Source organism: Schistocerca piceifrons, chromosome 4, assembly GCF_021461385.2.
Source record: "Schistocerca piceifrons isolate TAMUIC-IGC-003096 chromosome 4, iqSchPice1.1, whole genome shotgun sequence".
NCBI classification, from domain to species: domain Eukaryota; kingdom Metazoa; phylum Arthropoda; class Insecta; order Orthoptera; family Acrididae; genus Schistocerca; species Schistocerca piceifrons.
Window position 1 is genome coordinate 173,729,699 of NC_060141.1, and position 26,554 is coordinate 173,756,252.

Below are 26,554 nucleotides of genomic sequence, written 5' to 3' on the forward strand. Positions count from 1 at the left end.
ACCAGAAATCCTTGTCTTCCTTCCACTTCACTTCACTGACCCCTACTATATCTAGATTGAGCCTTTGCATTTCCCTTTTCAGATATTCTAGTTTCCCTACCACGTTCGAGCTTCTGACATTCCACGCCCCGACTCGTAGAACGATATCCTTTCGTTGATTATTCAATCTTTCTCTCATGGTAACCTGCCCCTTGGCAGTCCCCTCCCGGAGATCGGAATGGGAGACTACTCCGGAAAATTTTGCCAGTGGAGAGATCATCATGAGACTTCTTCAGTTACAGGCCACATGTCCTGTGGATACACGTTACGTGTCTTTAATCCAGTGGTTTCCATTGCCTTCTGCATCCTCATGCCATTGATCATTGCTGATTCTTCCGCCTTTAGGGGCAATTTCCCACCCCTAGGACAAGAGAGTGCCCTGAACCTCTATCCGCTCCACCGCCCTCCTTGACAAGGCCGTTGGCAGAATGAGGCTGACTTCTTATGCCGGAAGTCTTCGGCCGCCAATGCCGATTATTTATCAAAATTTAGGCAGTGGCGGGGATCGAACCCGGGACCGAAGACGTTTTGATTATGAATCAAAGACGCTATCCCTAGACCACGGGTACAAAACCACCAGTGATAACACGGCTCAAAAATTCTGAACTGATTGCCGTTTGCTCTAACAGATCGGCTGCCACATTTTTCCGTGTTTCTCGGTTTTGTGGTGTGAGATTTTTGGGGACCATTTTTGCACAAATCTTTCTCATACCAAGATCTTCAGTTATTATTAGACGAACAGTTTCTCGATTGATGTTCAGTTCTTCCGCAATCATTTTCATGGATAATCCTCGATCAGATCGCACTAGTTCACGCACCCTGGCCGAGTTGAATCCGTCCGTGAGGATGGTAGTTCACTGCTGTCTTCATCTTCAACATTCGTTCTGCCTTCACTAAACATTTTATGCCAACAAAAATCTTGAGTTCTTGACATAACCTCCTCTCCAAAAGCCTTCTGAAGGTTACCGTAAGTTGACGTCGCGTTTTCACCCAATTTAACGCAAAAAGAAATGGCATACCGCTGCGCAATGTTATGCGGTTCCATTTCCGTGACAAGAGATACAAACACGTGTTAACTTATTACAGCACAACTCACGACTGAGCAGTTGCATCGGTGTGCCACTTGGGCTGGAAGCAGCTTATAGTCCATGGTCAAAGATATTGCGGCTACGCAAGCCTGCAGGGTTGACACATCTTGCAAAGAAAATCAGTCTCATTACTTTATCGTTGCACCTCGTATGTCTGCTCTTGGATACACCTTAAAATCCACTATCTGATTTCGGAATCTGATGTAATCTAACTGAAAACTTTTACACGTGTCCTCAGTTTTCTCTAAGTATCCCTCCTCCTCTTATGATTCTCGAACAGAGTATTCGCTTTTGCTGATATTTGCTGCAGAGCTCGATTATTCTCCCTCATCTCTAGTTCCTACTACCAAGTTCATATTCTCCCGCAACCGTTTCTTCTGCTCCTTTTCCTACAACCGCATTCCAGTCCCTAATGAATTTAAATTTTGACCTAACTTTACATACTGAGTTACCCATTCAATATACACATATTTTATCTCTCCATCTTCCACTTGCGACGTCGGCGTGTATACCTGAACTACTGTAGCCTATTGCTTTGCTGTCGATTCTAGACCAGCCCTGTTAATGAACTATTCACAGGAACTCACTCTCTGCTCTACCATCACATTGACAATGAATCCTACATTATTATACTATTTTCTGAAACCATTTTACACTCGTCTGACCAGAAATCCTTGTCTTCTTTCCATTTCGCTACAGTGACCACAACTACATCAAAATTAATTCTTTGAATTTCCATTTTCAGATTTTCTAGCTTTCCCAACACGTTCAAACTTCTAACATTCCACGCCCCAATTCGTAGAACGTTACTCTTTCGTTGGTTATTTAATCATTTTCTTATGGTCATCTCCGCCTTATCGGACCCCTCTCGCTGATCCGAATCGGTACTAGTTTGGAATCTTTCGATCCATGTGGAAGGGTTTCCGATATCATTCTGCCCGCACGACGGGAACTAACAGGCTTTTAACGCAGAATGGCAGTTGCAGGTAAAGGCATGGGACATTCCATTTCGGAAATCGTTAGGGAATTCAGTACTCCGATATCAAGAATGTGCCGAGAATAAAATATTTCAGGCGTTACCTCTTATCAAGGACAACGCAGTGGCCAATGGCATTCACTTAACGATTGTGAGCAGCGATATTTGCGTGGAGTTGTCATTGCTAACAGACGAGCAGCACTGCTCGAAATAACAGCAGAAATCAATATGAGACGTACGACGAACGTATCCGCTAGGACAGTGCGGCAAAATTTGGCATTAATGGCCTATGGCAGCAGACGACCGATGTGAGTGCCTTTGCCAACAGCACGACATCGCCTGCAGCGTCTCTCCTGGCAACCAATGTGTTGGAACCTATACGACTGGAAGCTGTGGACTGATGAGATGAGCCTCGGTTTCAACTTGTAAGAGCTGAGTGTGGAGCAGACCCCACGAAGCCATGCACCTGGCAATAAGGCACTGTGCAAGCTGGTGGTGGCTCCAAAATTGTGTGGGCTGTGTTTACATGGATCGTCAACTGGAAGTGCTTAAGTTCGGTGCTTGGAGACCATTTGCAGCCATAATTGGACGTCATGTTTCAAAGCGACTGTGGAATTTATTTTTTTTGTTGTTGAATATAGGCCGTGTCACCGGACAACATTAGTTCGCGATAGGTTTGAAGAACATTCTGGGCAATTTGAGCTAATGGTATGGCCAGCCAGACCGTTCGACATGAATACCATCGAACATTAACGCCACATAATAGAGAGTTCAGTTCGTGTACAAAATCCTACATCGGAAACACTTTCGCAGTTATGGACGTCTATAGAGACAGTATGGCTCAACATTCCTGAAAGGTATTTCCACGGACTTGTTGAGTCTACGCCACGTAGAATAGCTGCACTACACCGGACAAAATGAGTCCGCCCTAGATATGACATTTGACACTTCAGAATATACACTACTGACCATTAAAATTGCTACACCAAGAAGAAATGCAGATGATAAACGGGTATTCATTGGACAAATGTATTATACTAGAACTGACGTGTGATTACATTTTCACGCAATTTGGGTGCACAGATCCTGAGAGATCAGTACCCAGAACAACCACCTCTGGCCGTAATAACGTCCTTGATACTCCTGGGCATTGAGTCAAACAGAGCTTGGATGGCGTGTACAGGTACAGCTGCCCATGCAGCTTCAACACGATACCACAGTTCATAAGAGTAGTGACTGGCGTATTGCGACGAGCCAGTTGCTCGGCCACCATTGACCAGACGTTTTCAGTTGGTGAGAGATGTGGAGAATGTGCTTGCCAGGCCAGCAGTCGAACATTTTCTGTATCCAGAAAGGCCAGTACAGGACCTGCAACAACCGGTCGTGCATTATCCTGCTTGAATGTAGGATTTCGCAGGGATCTAATGAAGGGTAGAGCCACGGGTCGTAACACGTCTGAAATGTAACGTCCACAGTTCAAAGTGACGTCAATGCGAACAAGAGGTGACCGAGACGCGTAACCAATGGCACCCCATACCATCACGCCGGGTGATACGCCAGTATGGCGATGACGAATACACGCTTCCAATGTGCGTTCACCGCGATGTCGCCAAACACGGATGCGACCATCATGATGCTGTAAACAGAACCTGGATTCATCCGAAAAAATTACGTTTTGCCATTCGTGGACAGAGGTTCGTCATCGAGTACACCATCGCAGGCGCTCCTGTCTGTGATGCAGCGTCAAGGGTAACCGCTGCCATGGTTTCCGAACTGATAGTCCATGTTGCTGCAAACGTCATCGAGTTGTTCGTGGCGGCTGCGGTGGTCCCGCGGTTCTAGGCGCTCAGTCCGGAACCGCGCGACTGCTACGGTCGCAAGTTCGAATCCTGCCTCGGGCATGGATGTGTGTGATGTCCTTAGGTTAGTTAGGTTTAAGTAGTTCTAAGTTCTAGGGGACTGATGACCACAGATGTTAAGTCCCATAGTGCTCAGAGCCATTTGAACCAACCATTTGAGTTGTTCGTGCAGATGGTTGGTGTCTTGCAAACGTCCCCATCTGTTGACTCAGGGATCGAGACGTGGCTGTATGATCCATTACAGCAATGCGGATAAGACGCCTGTCATCACGACTGCTAGTGATAAGATGCCGTTGGGATTCAGCTCGGCGTTCCGTATTACCCTCCTGAACCCACCGATTCCATATTCTGCTAAAAGTCTCGACCAACGCGAGCAGCAATGTCGCGATACGATAAACCTAAATCGCGATAGGCTATAATCCGACATTCATCAAAGTCGGAAACGTGATGGTACGCATATCTCCTCCTTACGCGAGGCATCAAAACAAAGTTTCACCAGGCAACGACGGTCAACTGCTGTTTGTGTATGAGAAATCGGTTGGAAAGTTTCCTCATGGCAGCACGTTGTAGGTGTCGCCACCGGCGCCAACCTTCTGTGAATGCTCTGTAAAGCTAATCATATGCGTATCACAGCATCTTATTCCTGTCGGTTAAATTTCGCGTCTGTAGCACGTCATCTTCGTGGTGTAGCAATTTTAATGTCCAGTAGTGTATTCATAAGTTCTTTTTTGGCACTTTGAGCTCCATACTCGTAATGTTACGTTGCCTTCAATATTATACAGAATCCCACGCCCGTAATATTTCCGGTACAACATCTTAGTGAGCACTTCCATATTATTGGCGTGGCAGTGCTGCGCATGAAAAAAGTAAGGGGGAGTGAAATATCTCGAGTCCGAACAGAATGGCATCGCTCAAGCAGACAGAAGCGTCTACACAAGGCAGCCGCTAGTCTGTCACTGGACTGCGGCATCAACATTTCTCAGTATGAGTGCGAGCGAGCTCAGCGGAAAATTGTTAGACGAGTCAGACCAACATGCTTCGGTTACTCTCGTAACATTATGCAAGAATCGCTAGGGAGGACGCAGTAGCGGATATCAGGTGTCTGACAGAGGATTTAAGGAACTGAAACAAAATGGTTAAGCAAAGTAGCAAGTGTTAAGACCACCGGCAGCCCGTAAAGAGGAGATCCGATTTGGTCATGATGAGTGACGTCCAAAAGCAGAACCTCTCCTCGACCCCAAAATTCTCCACCTCATTAGCCTAGTCAGTCGATGAGTAGTATCGATGGCCTTGATGTCGTTTTCACACGATTCTCTGATTATTGTATGACAATATCTTGTGCATGATGTTGTACTAGTACCGGTCTTACTCCTGCCGCCTTACGAAATAACCACTGATCAGTATTCACTGTATCAACCACCAGTGGTGGTTAGTCCAGGGGCCTAGCAACACCACTGAAACCTGGGGTACAAAATCCAGCGTCACTTGAGGCAGAATGCCTACCGAACGGGAGTGTTGAGGAGGGGGGGGGGAGGAGGGCGGGATTAGCATTCACTGTTGCCTCAGACATCCGAAATCGGGGTCCTTCCGATGGGACAAAACGGGTAGTAAACTGGAAGGGACAGGGTGCTACAAGAACGGGTAGTAACACACAACACACCTGTCGTGAGCACCACTATCTCTGCGCAGAGATTTCAACAGGGCGAGCCCTCCACACGTCGGACGGTATCCCGCTTGTTAGAAGTCAACGGACTGATTCAGTGAGCAGCGGCAGCCTGAGCCGACCGCTGTATTCAGCGGATCGTTAGCCGCCTTGCCAAGCCACCAGCCGCCACATAAGATACGGCAGCAAGGTGTGTACAGAGAAATAAAACAAATAATATTTTATTCTGTTTTATTGTGTGTAACGACGCACCACAACCCTGGCGAAACATTGGAAGTCTCCAACCTGGATTTTGGCGCCCCCTACAGATTTCTTTCAAGCACTGAAGGCAATTTTACGGGCATGGCACTCGGAGTGTTCAAGTGTCTATTTCATCTAACTTAATGCAGAAATAAGATGCTTGATTTCCCAGTATTTACTTTCAAAACTCTCCAAAGGAGGGATGGCAATCAGTGCCCCCTGTCCCTTCGTAACGTTCCTGGCTCTTCCAGGTCGCCAGTGACGTCGCTCAAAAGTACATCTCCATCTACATCCATAGTCCGCACCTGACGGTGTGTGGCGGAGGGTACCTTGAGTACCTCTATCGGATCTCCCTTCTATTCCAGTCTCGTATTGTTCGTGGAAAGAAAGATTTTCAGTATGCCTCTGTGTGGGCTCTCTTCGCGCGATATACGTAGGAGGGAGCAATATACTGCTTGACTTCTCGGTGAAAGTATGTTCTCGAAACTTCAACAAAAGCCCGTACCCAGCTACTGAGCGCCTCTCTTGCAGAGTCTTCCGATGGAGTTTATCTATCATCTCCGTAACGCTTTCGCGATTACTAAATGATCCTGTAACGAAGCGAGCAGCTCTCCATTGGATCTTCTGTATCTCTTCTATCAACGCTATCTGGTACGGATCCCACATCGGTGAGCAGTATTCAAGCAGTTGGCGAACAAGTGTACTGTAATCTACTTCCTTTGTTTTCGGACTGCATTTCTTAGGATTCTTCCAATGAATCTGTATGGCATCTGCTTTGCTGACGATTAATTTTATATGGTCATTCCATTTTAAATCACTCCTAATGCTACTCCCAGATAATTTATGGAATTATCTGCTTCCGGTTGCTGACCTGCTATATTGTAGCTAAATGATAAAGGATCTTCCTTTTATGTGTTCGCAGCACATTAGACTTGTCTACATTGAGGAATAATACTTGTTTTGTAAATAAAACCGCTTGATTTTATACGGATTGTCTGGCATGTGGATTATAGACCGTGAGCACTCAGCTTTGTGATACTGGTTTTGTTGTCCTATCGAAAACCCAGTCGTGAGTACATAATTTGTATCCCTCGTATGACTTCGGCAGTGCGACGTAACAGTCTGCCTAAGCCCGAATATCCGAGTCACTTGTGGTAGAAATCTATTTCAGGGAGCAGTATATGATCAAGGTTTTGCCTGGAAGAAACTACTTAGGGTGAAGATACCAGTGTAGTTCAACTTACGGAACTTACACGATGCGTCATGACTCAAATGAGACCCTCACAGTGACTGCAGTCTCACTACCGTGGATTCAGTGGTCGGGAGTTGTAAGGGGAGGACTACCTCTTGCAGCGTAGACGGTCGCACGGAGTGGCGTCCGCCGGCGCTACCCCAGGAGTCGCCCCCAGAACGATTAGCCGGACGAGTCGGCCGGGCTGTTTGGGAGCGGCGGCTGGAGTACACGGCAACTGCCGCTCTGTGCCCGGCGGCCGGGCCGGTTAGCCGGCCATTACAGAGACGTTTCCGGAGCGCGGCCGCCCATCGGCCCCCACCGCCCCCGCCACCTTCGCCATCCCTGCCACCATCCGCTGCAGATCGATACGCCGCCTCGGCCACACAACACGCCAGCGGCGGAGGCGGAGGCGGCAGCGCCGGCGGAGGGCGAAGCACAGAAATCTGAAACCCTTCCACCTCTCGCACGCTCTCCGACCGAGGTATTTCCAGCGTGCTGCCGCCTCCTGTGGCGGTCGACGCCGCGACCTCTCCCTCACCGAGACTGCTCTAGAGAGAACTGGCTTCAGTAATATGGAAGCAGGATGAGTCACAGCGGTCAGATCACAACGGGGCGGCCCTTAGTTATTGACTTTGAAGTGGATCCTGTGCGCAAATTGAGGAGTTCTTGGAACGAGACGACATTCGGCGAATTGGTGGCAAGCCCTTTCTCCAGACGTAAATCCCATCGAGCATGGGTGAAATGCGTTGTGGAGACGAATTGTAGCTCGTTCACATGCACCAACGACCATCCAGCAATTGTTAACCGTGCTGGAGGAGAGATAAAGCGTCCTACCCCAAGAACTTCTTACCAACCCTGAGGCTGCCACAAGAGTACGTTGCGGAGCTAACACTGCAATCCGTGGTAATTACAAATCACATTAAGAGCCTTATCTCGTCTTCTATAATTGTAGAGGACCATCATAAAACGCGGTGACTTCAGCGTAATTATTGTCTTTGAATAAAAATGTCATTTCCGTTTGTCTCATTAATTAATTTTTTCAGTTACTTCTCTATCACACTGTTGTAGTTCTATATATACTCTTAGGTTTCACAGAGCTACGTTACTTGGCAGCGAGAAATCACGCGAAAGCTACTTTCGTCGTTAAGTTCTGCACACCAGAGCGGAATAGACAATATCATCCACACAGTCCCAGAACACCAAGTGTGGAAGCTATCGCCCCATAGACTTATCAAGTCTTGTATTCATATTTCTACAAGAATAATATGCAGGACAACGGAAAAGAAAACAGAGGATATGTTAAACGCCAATCAATTAAGCTTCTTGATAATGGAAGTAAACACCTGCATAATATTTGTCTAAAATGTATTATACAATGTAAAATGGTACAGGGTAGTTGAAATCGGGGAAAAAATAATTGTACCCTAAGGGAAAAGACGTTAATGGATAAGTTCTGCTATAACCAAGACGGACCAAGAAGTAGGAATACCGAGAAGGCAATGCTCTGATTGGTAGGTGTATAGCAGGGATGCAGTCTTTCACCCTTACTGTTCAAGCAGTACACCAAAAAAGCAGTGAAAGAAAGAATAGGAAGATTCAATAGTCGGACTAAGATCCAGAGTGAAAAGATATGACAGACTCTTCATTATTTTACCACCGTCTTTGAAAGTGGAGAAGAATTAAAGGAAATCTTCACTGAAATGAGCAGTCTAATGAGTACAGGATATGATCTGAGAAAAGGGTAAGGAAGATGAAAACAATGAGTAATAGCAGAAACAGGACTAGCGATAAACTTAACATCTAAATTACTGGCTGTGAAATAGACGAAATAAAGGAATTCTGCTTGGCAGCAAAATAACAAAAAAGGCCGAAGCATGACATTAAAAGCAGATCAGCATGGGCAAAGAGGGTATACCTGGCCAAGAGAAGTCTGCTGCTATCATACATCGGTCTTAGTCTGAGGCTCCAAAATGCCATGAACAAGATTTGATATACAGTGCATTTCACAATTACTAGGGTTATGGTTCAAAGTTTGCAACGAAAAAGGAGGAGAGGGTGGGTGCCAAATGATAAATCACTCGTGTGGAAAAATGTTCTCGAACCGGCTCCTCTGCACTTACTGCTCGTCATGCTCCAGTCAGTCGGTCGAAAGAATGTTTCCCAGATTTTGCCTGAAACAAAACTACTAGATCTCATATCGTCGTACTGGCATGGCACGGCAACTTGGTAATGCTCTAACGAACGAAACCGGTCGTGACACAACAAGTGTCTATCAACACAGCTGTGGTGAGTCTCATTAATCAGTAGTATTACGGTCAATCAACTGTGATCTCTCAATGAGAGCTGCATACTTGTGTAACAACACTGTTGGCCGGTGTGGCCGCGCGGTTCTATGCGCTTCAGTTTGGAACTGCGTGATCGCTACGGTCCCAGGTTCGAATCCTGCCTCTGGCCTGGATGTGTGTGATGTCCTTAGGTTAGTTAGGTTTAAGTAGTTGTAAGTTCTAGGGGACTGATGAGCACAGATGTTAAGTCCCATAGTCCTCAGAGCCATTTGAATCATTTTTTCGTAACAACACTCTGGGAAATCCCCAAAACTTCCCCTTTCCCCTCACTGATACGAGCACACTTTTGATATAAAATTAATTGACTTATTAATTAAGTTGTCTGCCCCGATAGCTTAGTGGTCAGCGTGATTGCAGTCCTGCGGGCCCGGGTTCGATTCCCGACTGGGTCGGCGATTTTCTCCGCTCTTGGTGTTGTGTTGCCTTCATTATCATTTCATCTCCATCCGGTGCGCAAGTCACCCAATGTGGCGTCGAATGTAATAAGACCTGCACCAAGGCGGCCGGACCTGCCCCGCAATGGGCCTCCCACCCAATGACCCCAGGCGCTCATTTCATTTCCATTAATTAAGCTGATCATTAATTACCCCCTTCCCCTATGGGAAACCCCCGGCCCTCCCCACTTACTCCCTCCTCTCCCCCAATCTGGAAACTGTCGGAGAAAAGACCCAGTCTGCGTTGTAGAGGAAGGATCTCACGACACGAATTCAAATCAGTCAACGCAATTTCCATATCTTTTATTTAATGTGTTTCAGAGGTATAGGGCTGCCCCTCTTGGGTAGGTCTCACGGCTGCACCCCCTCTCCCCCCACTCACTTTCCCATGATGTAATAAGATGTAATAACTGTAAGCACCTAGGAATGGAATGAAAACCAGTATATTAGCTTCCAGTTTGGGTCGCTCGGGTTTCTGTCTGTTACCCGGGCGCTGCCTAGTATCGGGCTGAGCGTTGAGAGTGCATCTGCATGCCTAGAACGTCGAAAACCACCCAATGTATTAATTACAGGTCACGATACTAAGAGTCACCGACCGCTGACGAGAAATCGACATTCTTTGATATTCAGTATCCGGAGACCACCTTCGCTGTGTCTCCAATGGCTAATTCCTATTGTAACAACTTTTCCTCAAACTTATCTCAAAGGTGTCATGTTTACCTGCTTAAGGGAGCTCCATTTGCTCTCGCAGTCCGCGCACAAAGCATTAGGTTGTAGCATCCCTTTGATCGAGAAATTCAAGACTCTCTCGGTCTCTGTCTCTCTGAAGTGGTTACTTTCTGTTTGTGTGAACACAACATGAACCAGCGTGTCCAAACCCGCAAAACTTTCGGCATCAAAATTGGCGGGAAATACTAGCCTATTACCCTCTCAAATTAATTGTTTAACAGTTTATAGGAGTCCATATATCGTTTAAAACACTCACCGCCACCTTAAACTGATTCTTCCTTGTAATAAAATATATTTTCAACGTTTGGGGATCATGTGCAAACATTTTGCAAATCAATTAAAATTCCGCCACAAAGAGATCATAGACTAAATATATACCTGGCATTGTACGCGCTGAGGTTTGAAAACAAAAACATCTTCCTCCGACACAACGTTTCCGCCTTACACTAAATGTATATGGAGTAAAACATCTTCCAGTCACACACACTCGGAATCACAAAGTGCACTCTGTCCTCCGACTGAAGAGAGGCCGCAGCAGTGCTGACGAGTAGAGGACTCGAGATTTGAGTCCCTGTCAGTCCATGTCATCCTCAGCCCACAGGCGTCACTGCATGCGGATATGGCTGGGCATGTGGTCAGCACACCGCTCTCCCGGCCGTATTTCAGTTTACGAGACCGGCGCCGCTACTTCTCAATCAAATAGCTCCTCAGTTTGCATCACACGGGCTGAGTGCACCCCGCTTGCCAACAGCACTCGGCGATCGGATGGTTATCCATCCAAATGCTAGCCCAGCCCTACAGCGATTAACTTCGGTGATCTGACGGGAACCGGTGTTACCACCGCGGCATGGCCGTTGACATTTTTTGCTCACGGCGGAGTGCTAACAACATGTTCTACTTCTGTCATGCTATGCCTCCTCACTTTCGAACTCTCTTAAAGTAGTCAGATGCCTCGTCACCTATGAAGTCCGTTAAGGTAGCAGCATAGAGAAGTTGTAAATATCAGGTTAATACTTCATATCACTTTCTAAAATTGGTAATATAGCTGATTTTATAACGGTGGCCATGCAGCAGTCCTCAGCAATTAGGGCACCTAAATCAGTTGCAAAATCTAAAAGAAAAAGGAAGGTCCTGCTGTTAGGTAGTTCGCGTGGCAGAGGTATGGGACAACAGTTGCATGATGTGTTGGGGAGTGAGTACCAGGTTACCAGCATTGTGAAGCTTAGTGCAGTGTTGGCTCAGGTGACGGTTAGCATAGGGGACTCATACAAGAATTTTACGAAAGAGGATCAGGTAGTGATTGTGGATGAAGCTGGGGGTCTTGATAGGGACGGGGAGCAAGATGTAGGTGGTTTCCTGTTTAACATAGCTAAATAGCTACTTAAACTGGCGGCACTAACGTACACTTTGTGCAACGGTTTCAGAGTCATGATAGACCTCATCTTACAGCTGTTTTTAGGTGTGTTAACATGGGGCTGGAGAAGGGGCTGATGTTGGAGGGCATAGCTCACATTGTATTGGTGCCAATTGAGTCTATCAATAGCTCGGGATTCACTAGTCATGGCCTGCATCTCAGTACGTATGGGAAGGGGAGGCAAAGATTATAGGAGACAGCGTAGTGGGTGCTAGTGGGATCACTCATTAGCAAATTCCTGTAGTAATTGGTGTTAGAGCTGTACCTTTTTTAGATTGAAGTCAGCTTGTAGCTATTTCCGCTTAATGAAAGTCTCTCTAACAAAGAATCGCCTTTAAAGGAGGTCAGGTATCCAACTAATGAAGAGATTAGCACATATAATCAAAATACAAGAGATATTAGAGATGAAGTTAGTGAACTGCTAACAGATGTTAACTGTGACATTATTGGTATATCGGAGCACGACATAAATAATTTGTCAATGCAGAGGCTTCCTTTACGAGGATACTAATTATCTGGCTGTTTTTCAAGGAGTTTATTGTGAAGTGGGAGAGTGGTCATGTTCGTAAAAAACAGTATTCCATTTGAGTCTGTAGACATACTACATCATTGCATTGAACAGTTATTTGAATGTTGTGCAGCGGCTGCTGAAATTAGTACACCTAAACTTCTCGTTGTTGTTATTTATAAGTCCCAAACTCTGAATTCAGAGCACTTCTGCTCAAGCTAGAGAGGGTCCTTCGTTCACTTTATAGGAGGTACCAGAAATTAGTTATATGTGGTTACTTCAGTATTAATATTGTGTGTGATTGTGCAAGAAAAGCCGGCCGGGCTGGCCGAGTGGTTCTGGGCGCTACAGCGTCGAACCGCGCGACAGCTACGGTCGCAGGTTCGAATCCTGCCTCTGGCATTGATGTTTGTGATGTCCTTAGGTTAGTTAGATTTATGTAGTTCTAAGTTCAAGAGGACTCATGACCTTAGATGTTAAGTCCCATAGTGCTCAGAGCCATTTCAACCATTTTTTTACGCAAGAAAAAGGATGTTGGAAAGTCTCCTACATTCATATGACATGATGTAGACTCTGTTTTTTTCAACCATGGTGCAGGGGAACAGTAGTACAGGCACAGATAAAATTCTTATTCATTCTTCATTACTAGATGGGCTTTCGGTCATTAAAAGGGTGAATGACATTTCAGACCACGATGCAGAAACTTTAACACTAAAAGATTTTTTGCTCAAACAAATGTTATATATAATTAAAAACTATGTAGAAAAGCTAATCCAATGGCAACAGAGAGTTTTTAAACTTCGTTAAGGAACAAGAGTGGCAAGATGTTTATAGCTTCGATAAGAAGATGACAAATATAATGTTTTCCTTAACACAATTCTCATGTTATAAACAGGATACTAGCAGTAAAAGGCAGCCAGGGTGGCTGACGAGTGGGAAAGAATATCATATAGAATAAAGTGCTAATTATATGAAAATGTTGGAAGTAGTTACAGTTGAACTACAGTTGCCCATTACAAACAGGTGCTTAAGATGTTATTAGGAAGGCAAAGAGTATGTGGTACGGAAATAGAATAGCTAATTCACAGGATAAAAATAAAACCATATGGTCAGTCATGAAGAAAGTACCTGGTCAGCGGCACACGATAAACAATATAAAATCAGTTCATAGAAAAATATTCTGTTACTGATAAGTCAGATATATGTACAGAACTTAACGATCACTTTCTGGGCATTGCTGGTGAATTAAGTAAAAACTTAGTTTCAACAGGGAATCATATAACTATTTTAGAAATGCCTTTCTGTGACTGATGTCTGAAAGCCGACTCTGTGATACTGACAATGGGGAGATTGAGTCAATAATTAAATCACTGAAGGCTAAGGACTCTCACGTACATCATGGAGTACGTAGCATAATATTATAGTACTGTGCTGCATCTGTTAGCGCTGTGCTTAACCATATTTGCAATTTTTACTTCAAGAATGGTCAGTATCCTCAGTAGTAAAGCTGCTTTGTAAAAAGGGAGAAAGGGATAATGTGGACAGTTGTGACCTGTTTCTACGCCACCAGTGTTACGTAAAGTTATTGTAAAGGCTGTATGTGTAAGGATACTTGATCATTTTATTTCACATAATTTGCTATCAAATGAATAGTTCGGGTTTGGAATTGGTTTAACAACTGAAAATGCTATATTGTCTTTCCTCTGTGAGGTACTGAGCGGATTAAACATCTTTTTTGATGTAACTAAGGCGTTTGATTGTGTTGATCACAAAATATTGCTCCAGAAGTTGGACCATTACAGAATACGGGGAGTGGCTCACAATTTGTTCACCTCTTACTTTAACGACGGACAAAAAAAGGTCATTACTCACAGTGTTGAGCATGGCTATGATATGTGATATGAAAGGCGGATTGTTAAATGGGGGGTGCCCCAGGAATCAGTGCTAGGGCCACACCTGCTCCTTGCCCTCCAATTTTACAGGTGATTCTAAAATATTTCTGTTTGCTCATTTGTAGTAAAGGATGTTGTGTGCAATGCTGGCATTGCTTCAAATAGTGCAGTTCATGACATAAGTTCGTGGCTTGTAGGAAATAAACTAACGCTAAATCACTGAAGACTCAGTTTTTATAGGTTCTAACACACAATTCAACAAAACCCGACGTTTTAATTTCAGCGAATGGGCACATGATTAGTGAATCTAAGCAGATCGGATTTCTAGGTGTTCAGATAGATAGTAAACTGTGTTGGAAAGCCCACATTCAGGGCCTTGTTCAAAGATTTAATGCTGCTATTTTTACTATTCGCATGGTATCTGAAGTAAGTGGTAGTTCGACATGAAAAGTAGTTTATCTTGCTTATTCTCATTCGCTGATGACGTTTGGTATTATGTTTTAGGGTAACTCTTCCCTTTCTCAAAGGATATTTTTGGCTGAGAAACGGGCGGTTCGGGCAATAACTGATGTAAGTTCGGGAACTTCATGTCGACTCCTGTTCTTTAGCCTGGGTATTCTGACATTGGCACCTCAGTATAAATATATTCTTTACCTTCTTTTCGCGCTACAGTCTGGGACCGAGCGAGCAATACGGTCGTAGGTTCGAATCCTGCCTCGGGCATGGATGTGTGTGATGTCCTTAGGTTAGTTAGGTTTAATTAGTTCTAAGTTCTAGGCGACTGATGACCTCAGAAGTTAAGTCGCATAATGCTCAGAGCCATTTGAACCATTTTGAACCATTTGAACCAAACCTTCTTTTCTTGTTAACAATATCAGCATATTCTCAAAAATCAATAGCTTTCATTCAATTAATACTAGGCAGAAATCCAGTCTGCATTTTGATGGCACTTCCTTGACTCTTGTGAAAAAGTTGTGCAGCATACTGCTGCAACCATTTTCAACAAGCTACAACAAGAATTGAAAAATCTTAGGAGTAATCGACACGCTTTGAAATCGAAACTGAAGAGTTTCCTCATGGTTCACTCTTTCTGTTCTGTCGAGGAGTTCCTTGAAAAATTAAGCTAGTTACTGTATTACACTGTTGAATACATTTACATGAACTTAAGGCTTGTCTGTTTTGGGTTCATAAAGATTGTATTTTATCTGTTATTACTTCATGTTGTAATTTCATGCACTGACACGTTCCACGACCTTGTAAATTTGCTCCTCAGTTTGATCCTATGTAACTAAGTGCGTAAAACAAAAAAATATAAATCTTTCCCTGTGTAGCAGGGAGATTAAACTATTGTTAAAAGATATAGCCATAATGAAAGAAACCATAGTTCTCTTGCACTCGCGTCCATCCACCCGGTGGCACATCACTGATATCAAATTGATTGACTAATTATTTAAATTGATCATTAGAGTACCTTTGAGTAATCTTTTTTCTACAATAGGATAACATTCGCCAGGTAACCTTTATTGACACTTCTGTGACATCTGAGGGCTTTTCTCACGCTAGGTATTCATTTCCTGTAATACCAAAGTGGGTGGTAACGATCGTCAAATAACTGAATGTATCCATCGCTAATCACATTCTGTCTGTCAGGTGACTTCTCAAGCTGATGGAAGTAAGTCACTTAGAATTCTGGTGTACTGTTCCCGAACTAGTACGGCTGGGACCTGCTGGTCTACTGGGGCAGTAGGATATTCAACTTACTTCTCTACCCACGGTACACCTCTGCCCCCATCCCCAACACCGCCACAAGCTCTCATGCGAACAGTAGTCTCCACCACCCCGCTGCCATCTACGTCTACATCTACATCTACATCCGTACTCTGCAAGCCACCTGACGGTGTGTGGCGGAGGGTACCTTGAGTACCTCTATCGGTTCTCCCTTCTATTCCAGTCTCGTATTGCTCGCGGAAAGAAAGATTATCGGTATGCCTCTGTGTGGGCTCTAATCTCTCTGATTTTATCCTCATGGTCTCTTCGCGAGATATAGGTAAGAGGGAGCAATATACTGCTTGACTCCTCGGTGAAGGTATGTTCTCGAAACTTCAACAAATGCCCGTACCGAGCTACTGAGCGTCCCTCTTCCACAGTATTCCACAGGAATTTATCTATCATCTCCGTAACGCTTTCACGATTACTATATGATCCTGTAATGAAGCGCGCTGCTCTCCATTGGATCTTCTCTAGCTGTTCTATCAACCCTATCTGATATGGATCCCACACCATTGAGCAGAATCCAAGCAGTGGGCGAACGAGTGTACTGTAACCTACTTCCTTTGTTTTCGGACTGTATTTCCTTATGATTCTTCCAATGAATCTCAACCTGGCATCTGCTTTACCGACGATTAATTTTATATGGTAATTCCATTTTAAATCATTCCTAATGCCTACTCCCAGATGATATATGGAATTAACTGCTTCTAGTTCCCGACCTGCTGTAATGTACTAAATGATAAATGATCTTTCTTTCTATGTATTCGCAGCACATTACACTTGTCTACATTGAGATTCAATTGACATTCCCTGCACCATGTATAAATTCTTTGCAGATCCCCCTGCATTTCAATACAGTTCTCCATTGTTACATCCTCTCTATATAGTACAGCATCATACGCAAAAAGTCCCAGTAAACTTCCGATGTTATCCACAAAGTCATTTATTTACACTGTGAATAGCAACGGTCCTACGACACTCCCCTGCGGCACACCTAAAATCACTCTTACTTCGGAAGACTTCTCTCCACTGACATGCTGCATTCTGTTATCTAGGAACTCTTCAATCCAATCACCCAATTGGTATGGTAGTCCATATGCTCTTACTTTGTTCATTAAACGACTATGGCGAACTGTTTCAAACGCATTGCGGAAGTCAAGAAACACAGCTTCTACCCGTGTCTATGGCCCTCTGAGTCTCGTGGATGAATAGTGCGAGCTGGGTTTCACACGATAGTCTTTTTCGAAACCCATGCTGATTCCTACAGAGTAGATTTCTACTCTCCAGAAAAGTCATTATACTCGAACATAATACGTGTTCCAAAATTCTACAACTGATCGACGTTAGAGATATAGGTCTATAGTTCTGCACATCTGTTCGACGGCCCTTCTTGAAAACGGGGATGACCTGTGCCCTTTTCCAAACTTTTGGAACGCTACGCTCTTCTAGATACTTACGGCACACCGCTGCAAGAAGGGGGGCAAGTTCCTTCGCGTACTCAGTGTAGAATCGAACTGGTATCCCATTAGGTCCAGTGGCCTTTTCTCTTTTGAGCGATTTTAATTGTTTTTCTATCCCTTTGTCATCTATTCCGATATCTATCATTTTGTCATCTGTGCGACTATCTAGATGAGGAACTACAGTGCAGTCTTCCTCTGTGAAACAGCTTTGGAAAAAGACATTTCGTATTTCGGCCTCTAGTCTGTCATCCTCTGTTTCAGTACCATTTCGGTCACAGGGTGTCTGGACATTTTATTTTGATCCACCTACCGTTTTGACATAAGACCAATATTTCTTAGGAATTTCTGCCAAGTCAGTGCATAGAACGTTAGTTTCGAATTCGTTGAACGCCTCTCGCATAGCCCTTCCCACACTACATTTCGCTTAGTGTAATTTTTTTTCTGCAAGGCTTTGGCTACGTTTATGTTTGCTGTGAAGTTCCCTTTGCTTCCATAGCAGTTTTCTGACTCGGTTGTTATACCACGGTGGCTCTTTTCCATCTCTTACGATCTAGCTTGGCACATACTCTTGTAATGCATGTTGTACGATTTTTTTGAACTTTGTCCACTGGTCCTCAACACAATCTGTATTTAAGATAAAACTTTTGTGTTGAGCCGTCAAGTACTCTGAAATATGCTTTTTGTCACTTTTGCTAAACAGAAAAATATTCCCACCTTTTTTTAATATTTCTATTTACGGCTGAAATCACCGATGCTTTAACCGCTTTGTGATCGCTGATTCCCTGTTCTGTGTTAACTGTTTCAAATATTCGGGTCTGTTTGTCACCAGTCGGTTCTCTGTTTAACTGCTCATGGTAGTTTTCAGATAATACACTTGAAAAACTTTCACATGATTCTGTGTCCCTGCCACCCGTTGTAAACGTTTGAGTGTCCTCGTCTATATCTGGTAAATTAAAATCTCCACCCAAACTATAACATGGTCAGGAAATGTACTCGAAATATTTTCCAAATTTTCCTTCAGGTGTTCTGCCACAACAGCTGCTGAGCCAGGGAGCCTATAGAGACATCCAACTACATGTTTGAGCCTGCTTTAACCGTGACTTTCATCCAAATTATTTCTCGTTTTGGATCTCCGTCAATTTCCTTCGATACTATTGCACTTTATATCGCTATTAACACGCCTTCCCCTTCACTGTCAAGCTTGTCTCTGCTGTACACATTCCAATCTGAGTTTAGAATTTCATTACTGTTTACCTCTGGTTTCAGACAACTTTCCGTTCCTAGTGCTATGTGGGCATTTGACCTAAGAAACCAACATGTGCACTCCACACGTACTCCGCTACCCTTGTAGCCGCTTCCTGCGTGTAGTGCACGCCTGACCTATACAGGGGACCCTACTTTTCTATACCCGATAGCGGAGGTCGAGAAATTTACACCTCAGATCTCCGCAGAATCTTCTGAGCTTCTGATTTAAGCCTTCCACTCAGCTCCAAACCAGAGGACCGCAATCGGTTCTGGAAGCGACACTACAAATAGTTAGCTCAGATTCCACCCCGCGAGCGAGTCTTTCCGCCTTCACCAATTCCACCAACCGCCTGTATGAACTGAGGATGACCTCTGAACCCAGACGACAGGAGTCATTGGTGCCGACATGAGCAACAATTTGCAATCGGGTGCACCCAGTGAACACTGGCCTTCTTCGCCAACCTTTCCTCTATTTCCCTAAAGGGCTCCATCACCCGCCTAACGTTGGAGCTCCCAATCACTAATAAACCCCTAACCCCTTGTGCCTGCTCGGTCCTTGCTGAAGGAGTGACTACATGTCCACTCACAGGCAGAGCGGGCGGTGCCACACGGCCAGCTTCCACATTGACCCTCCGCCTCGTGCGACGCGAACGCCGTTGAACCCGCCACTCCCCTTGGGAGAGGGTGGCGCAACCGCGCCTGGTACCGCGAAGATGTCCCGACAGCAGGTACCGTGACTGAAGTATGTAACACGTGGGGTGTACCATGCGACGCACTAGACTCCCCACTGCCGCTACACTCCGAGGCAGCAGCCTGAAGATGGCTGGCTGCGGCCATCAGCACGCTCAGCTGTTCGCGAACAGTGGCCAGCCCCTCCTGCGTCCATACACAGTAGTCACACATCCTATCCATCATAAGAAATCAACAATTTACTGTAGAGAGTTAAGTAATCAACTTTTTACTAGACTGCTAATTGACTAAAAGCATATGATAGCTGACTAAATGTTTCAAATGGCTCTGAGCACTATGGGACTTAACATCTGTGGTCATCAGTCCCTTAAAACATAGAACTACTTAAACCTAACTAACCTAAGGACATCACACACATCCATGCCCGAGGCACGATTCGAACCTGCGACCGCAGTGGTCACGCGGTTCCAGACTGAAGCGCCTAGAACCGCACGGCCACACCGGCCGGCATAGCTGACTAAACTGTGGTTACTAGACACTTCTTGTTGGAAACAATGAAAATAAGCACTAACTGTCTCTGGACTGTATTCAAAACAAACACGAAATCTATGGAACGCTATTACTAGCACTCGAAAATTAAATCTTCCTAAAAGCAAAAACAGAGGGAAAAAGAAGTGACAAGTAATAAAAACACATTTAATACTTAAATTTACGTAGCTTGCTGCACAGGAGATATGAAGCAGACGGCAGTTACGACGACACTGATGTATGAGCCGGCAGACTTGGGTTCCCCTCAGAATACAACCCTGTTGAATAATTACTATTGGCACCCCGAAAATTAGTGGCTGGACGCTTAGACAACTCAAATGGGAATTCCTGGAAGGAAGGCGACGTACTTCTTCAGGAACACTATTGAGAAAATTTAGAAAACCGACATTTGAAGCTGACTGTTGAAGGAATCTGCTGCCACTAAGGATCACAAAGCAAATATACGAGAAATTGGCGGTCATACAGAGGCATACAGACAATATTCTTTCCTCGCTCTGTTCGCGAGCGAAATAGAAAGGAAATAACTAGTAGTGGTACAGGGTACACGCCACCACACACCATACGATCGCTTTCGAAGTAAGCATATACACCCGGAACAATGTTGTCTCTCTTTTTATCGAGAAAAGGAAAGATGGATCTGCTGCTGCTGATTGTCTTTCGGTAAAATCTTCATATTAGCTGCTATTTTTCTGATGCAGTCACTTCACTAGTCGTATCTGAGAGGTTTTAATATGTTTCCCCAGAACACCTAGAAGAAGCGGTAGAGAGGACACTCTCAGCTCCTCTTCCGTCAGAGTGTCGCTTATCTGTCGTATTCTTACAAATATTCCAGTCTTCGATGTATAGCATTTGACTCCACGTGATTTCAATGAATGATAGATTTCCCACTCCACGTCACAAACATACGTTAATTCTCTCGAAATCTCATTATTGTCCGACAGCACAATTCCATTAGAAGTTTATATAGTTCTCCCCCCATCACCGACTATGTAGAGACCTGTCAGAACGAGAAAACTAATATACTAACGTACAAGACGAAAGTGACAACCATGCACAGTGTACGTGGACCGCAACAAAGAAATTCAGAAGCATAATACCAACAATTTATTGATAGTGGATGATTGTCTATGAACATCATTTTGCAAGTGCATTACTTTCCTTTATCGTATTCCTGTGATTACTACGCTATAAACACAAAAGTGTATGGTATCAGAGTCTTCAGTGATAGCATGGCTTTTCGTGAGAAGTATATCACCTTTTTTTCAGACGGATCACATCTCCATAATACGAATCTAACAGTATCACAGTATCACTCATTCAACTATTGTACATAGAGAGCCAAGTAACCAACGAGTACAAGCAAAACCAAACCAATTTCATTGTTTCCTCCAGAAAGAGCACTCATCATAGTACGTCTTACATCTCGATCCAAAATGTATTGAAGTATCTGTAGGTGACATACCAACGGAATTTTTGGTCACTCGCCTCGTACGACGAAAAATCTTAATGGGTGGATCACACCACCTTAAAAATCCATGCAGATGAATTGGATGATACTTTAACTCACTTACTCGTCAGTTCATAGCGTTTGGATTATTCATGTAAGATGGCAACAAATGAATCTAAGTCAGACATACGCATTCTACTTCAGCCCGCTCGATGTACTTATTGCCAGGCATTTTATAGCAGTTGACTCTTCTGATCACTGTGTACAGGATATTAGTACTGTTAATGTGCAATAGATTTAGCTGAGTTCAGGTCAACTACCAATTCCACCACGTGTATCTGCACACGTTTGCAGACATTTGCATCACTTACGAACATCCCACATCTAAAACAAATACGTTGCAAGTTATTGTGCAGTGCATGGAGAAAGGTTCATTACACCGGTATTATCTGTCACCCATATTTCCCAGTCTCACAATCTGATCGAGTAAAAAGTTTTCTATATTTTTCTATACATATCCTAATCAACCCTATCTTTCCAGGAGAAAAATATTGTATTTCCCAGAAACTGTATTCCCGTCACATGTTCAAATGGACCAACCCATGCGGTCCAAGCAAAATGTGCTTTTGCTTCAAAGATCAGCCATATAAAAAGAATTAGCAGACAGCGATCGTGTAGTGTCGAGTGTAAGCGATAGTACTGTTCACCTGTATATATCATTTAATCACAAACTGGTCTACGCACGTTAATGTTTGACAGCAGCTGACAGTGACCTCAAAGTTATAGTGGAAATAGTGAATGTGTTGTGAGGTGCGAAGTGGTGCTCATTCAAATAGAATGGGAGAAGCCATGCAGGAAACAGAGATATACATCAATGGGCAGTTGATGGCTAAGTATGACGCATTCTGTATCAGCATCCTCATCTTCGGCTGTAGCCGTGTTAAAGGATCGATCCTCATTGTGCCTGGGGTTGCCACATTAAAATTAATAGCTCGAGAGTCACCACAGGACATATTTATAAAGCAACAAAGTGTTCTGAACTCACGTGGTCTGCAGGAAGTGGCATGTGCAACAGTGGAGGAGGAGTACGTGTGTAGTACTGGTTTGCTAACATAGCAGGAGCACTGAGATTTGCTGATGTGCTGTTCGTGATTTCGGTCACTCAGCCATTCTAAGTTAAACGAAAGTTGATTGTAGGATGGTATACTTACTCCAGTTGGTTTTGAATGCCACAAATGTGGAATTCAAAGCATACAAAAAACCATTATTTGTGGAATACTGTTACATAGTTCAAAATAACAGTCAGCGTTATTTGAGTACAATGATACTGTGTGAAGTAGGCCATCAGCGGGAGATTTACATGCCATATATCTGATTATAGATTTCATCTAAAGTTTCAAATGTAATCAGTTTCGATGAAAATACATCCATTCCAGCATAGCAGTGGAGTCAGATGTCTGTAACATAGCTACCATATGTTTATCAGGGCTATTTAAATAAACATATATTGCGTGTGGTGCTCCCTCCCACCATTAATATAAGTGCTACTGAAACTACAGTATTCTATTCCATATACATGTATGGAGATCCCCTTATCATTTCGAAATGCAATTTTCTTAGAAAGAGTAAAAGTACCCAGTAATCCAGCGGTGCAGTGGAAGGAGATGCATGTGTCTTAATTTCCAAAAGTCCATCAGGGATATTTAAGTACCATGATGCTAACTGTGGTACTCCCTCCTGCGACTAACAAATTTTCCATTAAATCTGAAGTCTGCCATGTTATATACATTCGTATAGACTGCATTCTAATTATGAAATGTAATTTGCATACAAAGACAAAAATACGCAGTAATTCTTTGGCGCATTTGAATCACATGCATGAAACATAGGTCCCAAACGACTATCATGGCTTTTTAAATGCGATATTCCCTTCCAAAATTAACAGATGTCCCATTAAAACTACAATCTTCTGCTCCATGTACATCCCAAACTAGTTTCTAAAATCTACTTTCAAATCACTGGCAATTACACAGAATCAGACTCAAACAGCCTGTTTACATAGTTATAAGTCAGAGCTTAAAAACCAGGTTCTTTTCTGGTGGAACAATCTTCCTATCATATACCTACAGAAGCTTAAAAAGTGTTACCTGGGGAGTGTAACCTGACTGTATGATAAAATTACTCACCATGCAGAGGCACCTTCATCAGCAACTCAATTAATCAGCCAATCAATTTTAAATCTATGGCATGCTACAGGGCAGGTGGAAGTGAGGGTGAGAGTACCACAAATATGATTTGCAACTTGGAGAGATAGTAAGACATTTTCTCGTTGCAGTGAGACCTTTTAGTGAACTTCCAGTCTCCCACCTAGTTAGGGAGAGATGACCATCATAATAAAATGAGCTGTATTATCTAGTTTATAAAGCGATACAAGGTATTAACCTGATATTTACTGCTACTCTGTGCTGCTGCCTTAAGATACTTTCAAGGTGATGAGGGATCTGGCTACTTTAAGAAAGTGAGAAGGCATCCCGCGGCAGAGGTAGAACTTACTCTTCACACACCATCATGACCAGGTGTGGGCCTCTAGTCCTCTCCCAGCCAGCATGGGTGCGGCTATAGCCAGTAGAAAGCATGCAATTGTGGCAGTGCTCCCTTTGTCAGTTGACAGGAAAGCAGTTTTTTGGGTATTGATGAAAACCTCCATATGCATGTTTGGAATATTGGTTCACGCATGTGTTCACAGAAACAAGATGTAAAGACTTGAGAGACACAGAGACAGGAAATGAATATGGAGTTTCCCGATCAAATGAATGCTACCACCTGATGCTCTGTTTGGAGGCCGAGAGAATAAATCAAGTTTCCTTGAATGGATAGGCACATCATCTTGGTCTTGAGGCTCAGGTATTACAACAGGGAATAGCTATTGAGAGAGTCTGGAAGTGAATTCCCAGGTACTGAATATCAAAGGACGCTGGCTTCCGATCCATGGACAGTGCTGGTTTGAGTCATGATCTGTAATTAAGAAATTGTGTGATTTTCCACCTCTGTGGCATGCAGATGACAGCTGGCACTCTGCCCAATGCCCAGCAGTGCCCACACAACAGGCATGTACTGTCACACCTGTCATGGAAACACTGAAGGACATGTTGAACATCAGTGTTCTAAGAATTATGATGGTTACAGTGGAGGTATGGAGTGTGATGGAGCTCTACAATATTCCCGTTTATAATGTTAGATATATGAAGTACCTAGACGATGGGGACTCTAAAGCTTTCAAAAAAATTAATGAGTTTAATGTTTATGGTGATACCTCGGTACAAAACTGGAGTGCTGTGGACATGAGCAAAAGGGGATGGGTGCTAGATTGAGGAAGCTACGAAGAGACATGAAACGAAAGTTGCTATCTGATGCAAAATCTCTGTCCGGCTGAGGCAGATTGACAGAAACTGAAACAGAACTTCTTCAGAGTTATTATGGACTGGCCATTAGACGTACTGAACTTCTGACTGATGTTACAGCAATGAGAAAAGCTGTATGGGCCACCTACTTTCGTAACTTGTGCATAAATGACCACCCACTTCACGGATTTTACCCTAAAGGAGCAGATTCTCCATATGGTTATCAAAAATCAAAAGAAAGTGGTCAAATATACCATCATAAGCATTCTCTTCCTGAGTCTGTTATGAATGAAATAAAACCTGTTTTTGAAGACCTGGGTCTTTGTACGACTAAATACATTAAAAGTTTGTGTACTAGATGCAGTGATATGTTTCAATGATGGAGTGATGGGAAGGTTGGAAGTCCTGAGAAATTTAGGCATTAAATGTGTCTCTAATACGGAAGGTCAATTGCTTGCGTGTGACAGGCAACCGGTGCATGGAGCTGAAAAATTCGCTCTTCAAGTTACCAAAGAAGCAAGAAGTGCTAAAAGGGATGCCGAGAGGAAGCTTGAAGATGGAGAAATGCTGTAGGATGAAGACTATGTTTAAGGAATGTTCTGAGGCACAGTTTAATTGGATGATATCTTCATTCGAAATTTCCCACGAGTTGTAGTTTTCAGACTTCAGGTGCAAATATTTCCTAAAGTTTATAAAGCATTGCTCTAATTTTTTTCTGTAACTTGAGTAGTCCATACTTACACATTACACCTAAGCTATATTGCATAATCAACTAAATTATAGAAAAAATAACGTTTCTATTAGGAAAAAAATGGTTCAAATGGCTCTGAGCTCTAGGGGACTTAACTTCTGAGGTCATCAGTCCCCTAGAACTTAGAACTACTTAAACCTAACTAACCTAAGGACATCACACACATCCATGCCCGAGGCAGGATTCGAACCTGCGACCGTAGCAGTCCTACGGTTCCAGACTGTAGCGCCTAGAACCGCTCGGCCACCCCGGCCGGCTAGGGAAAATTTATCAAAATTAAAATGTAAGATGTGAAATAATTTTACCCCTTTAATGTACATAATAGGTGGAATTAAATATGTATAGTACACCAGCCATCATGTCATGCATATCTGGAAAAAATCTGGTCTCCTATAACATTGGATTAAATGGTACCTCAATTTAAGGAAGCATTTTGGAAAAAAACTTGCATCAGTTTGTAAATTTTTTAGTTACCCTAAGCAGGTTCAAAAATATTCAGAATACTTCTAATTTGAATAGAAAGTATGCTGCATTACTTGATACCAACAAAATATCTGTAAAACATGTACATTATGAAAAGTGCCAGAAAGAAATAATATTGAGCCGGAAAAATACCCTGTATCCTTAAGGTAGGCGAGATAATTTGCCCTAGAATACAAGCCTGCCCTTGCATGCCGGCCGTTGTGGCCGAGTGGTTCTAGGCGCTTTAGTCTGGAACCGCGCGACCGCTACGGTCGCAGGTTCGAATCCTGCGTCTGGCATGAATGTTTGTGATGTCCTTAGGTTAGTTAGGTTAAAGTAGTTCTGAGTTCTAGGGAAC

General features: G+C 43.6%; 1 protein-coding gene and 1 pseudogene across 1 annotated transcript in view; one reads left to right on the top strand and one right to left on the bottom strand.

Moving 5' to 3' along the window:
• Positions 1–26,554, top strand: part of LOC124795700 — a 673,305-nt gene that overhangs the window by 252,133 nt on the left and 394,618 nt on the right. The gene's annotated exons all lie outside the window — the stretch shown is intronic.
• LOC124796683 lies at positions 11,350–11,466 on the bottom strand (annotated as a pseudogene).